Source organism: Lactuca serriola, chromosome 4, assembly GCF_051521515.1.
Source record: "Lactuca serriola cultivar US96UC23 chromosome 4, Lser_US96UC23_V15, whole genome shotgun sequence".
NCBI classification, from domain to species: Eukaryota; Viridiplantae; Streptophyta; class Magnoliopsida; order Asterales; family Asteraceae; genus Lactuca; species Lactuca serriola.
Window position 1 is genome coordinate 150,640,403 of NC_136411.1, and position 2,539 is coordinate 150,642,941.

Below are 2,539 nucleotides of genomic sequence, written 5' to 3' on the forward strand. Positions count from 1 at the left end.
ATGTCACAGTTGGTATCAGAGCATTAGTTTAAGCGAACTAGGAATTTGTAGGATTTCTAGACTTAAACTTAGAATGCTAAGTGATGATCATGAGATGAGTGTCTACCATATTTTAGACACAAACACTAGTATATTTTAGGAAAGATGCTTAAAATGCTTTTATGTGCTAAATGATATATGTTTGTCATATATGATATTATTTGATCGGATCTATGGTCAGTTGTCGACCGGATCTGGAAACGTTATTTGTTCAGGATTCTAAGTGTATGACCACGATATTAGAACTAGCATGTAACGTTTCGGAGTGATAAGGAGAATTTACATATCTATCGTGAATAGAGATCTTAATTCGCCTAATTTGGTGCATAGATCAAAATGGCAAGAACCCGAAGAGGAGGTAGAAACACAAAAGAAAACATAAATAAGCAAGCTCAACCCCAAGTGATTGAGTAGGTGCCAATAGTTGAAGCTGCACCAGAGCCAATCACAATGGCTGGAGTACCAGCGATGATTCGGGATATGATGGTAGAACAAAGGTTAGAGATGAGACAAATGTTGCTGAATAATAGGGATGAACCCTCAATGTTTGTCGAACAAACTGAACTGAATGATGGACAATCAGAAGAATGGGACGATAGTAGGACTGTCAGTCAAGCGGAAACCGCAGTGACAGAAAGGGACGACCCGGAGGGGAGAATCAACAGAGATGGATGTACGTATAAGAATTGCATGGGCGCAAAACCACCAAGTCTTTCAGGAATCCCAAAGCTTGTAGAGATTATGGAATGGATCTCCGAGACGGAGATGGTGTTTGAAAGTTGCAATTGCAACAACATGCAGAAAACTGTCTTTGCAGTCACATAACTAATGACTGGAGTTTTAAGTTGGTGGAAGTTGTTGGCAAATACAATTCTACAGGGAGAAGCCCTGAGGATGTCTTGGAAAGCATTCATGGAGCAATTAAAAATGCAATACTGCTTTGAAATAGATCTGATAGACCTAAACAATGAGTTTCAGAACCTGAGAAAATGGAAGATGAGTGTAGATGAGTATGCCACAACATTCACTAAGAAGACGAAGCTATTTCCCTACTTAGTGTCGATGGAACTCTCCAAGATAGATAGGTTTGCTAACGGATTGCCCACGGACTTTAGTGCAACAATGAAAATGGAAACTACCTTGAAGATAACCATTAGAGCAGCCAAGAATGTGGAAATCCAATTAAGGGAAAAGGGTTTGGAAAGAGCTGAGGTAGGCGAGAAGAGAAAGTTTGAGGGATCCTTAAGATTCGAAAATAAAAATAGGTTCCTGAAGTCTGACCCCAACAACAAGAAGTATGGGGATAGTAATGAAGAAAGTTTGTGTGACACATGCAGAAGGAAACACACTAGGAGATGTCCTAAAGAGGTGGCATGCTTCAAATGCGGGAGGGCTGATCACTATGCCCAAGAATGCACAACCCAGAGAGAAGTTTGCTTTAAGTGTGGTGGAGAAGGACACTTCAAGTAACACTGCCCGAATAGGGAAAGAGCAATGAAGCCAAATGAACCGCCACAGCTAAAGCTAAGGGCATTCCAAATGATCCTCGATGAAGCAGGTGACAATGCGAGGAATCAAGTATGAGGACATCATATCCAAAAATCAAGTTATGAAGTAGCAATGTGAATAGTAACTTGTGGTGTAGGCTATTAGAGGAATAGTATAGGGTAAACTTGTGTCACACCCCGAAAACCGAAGGTGGAAACATTTCCGAGGTTGACTCCACGTTGAGTATCAAATCCAATGTACATAGTAAGTAAAGTAGAACAACTATTACATTACATATAAAAAGTTTTACAATTGTTACAAAAGTAAAGTTGTACAGTTCGTGATACATAGTATATATATAGAAACAAAATGAACGGGTCTTGTACGCACTCCAACCTGGATCAAGTGGATCTTCGGGTACCTGTTCTATCAATGACCTGAGAACACAAGCGGTTTGAAAATCAGCATAACGCTGGTGAGTTCATAAGCGGTTTTTGTTTTGGGAAAATGTTCATGTTTCCTTTCTATTTCTGAAAATGTAACACACGCCAAGAAAATCCCACATTTTCTTAAAAAGGTTGGTTGGTTGTTTCATATTATGTAAAGTAAAGTTGTACACTGAAATCATGTTTACCCTTGTGAAAATGTATATTTAGGTTATCTGTTTTGTTATTCTGTTCTGGTTATGTACCAATGGATCTCCAGGAAAGTCCCATACTTTCCTGATTGTATATTACCAATTGTAAAAGATGTAAGGTTATCCAGTTTGTTACACTTTTCTAGTTATGTAAATGTTTTCCCCAGGAAAGCCCCATGCTTTCCTGAATGTTGGTTACCATTTGTAAAAGATGTAAAAGATGTATTCTGGTTAGACCTGGTTATGTATAAGGTTTCCCAGGAAAGTCAAATACTTTCCTGAATGTTGGTTATCAATGTAAAAGATGTATTCCGAAACCTGGTTATCTTGTGAAATGTATAAAGTTATTCATTATTACTATAAGTAAATCTCTGT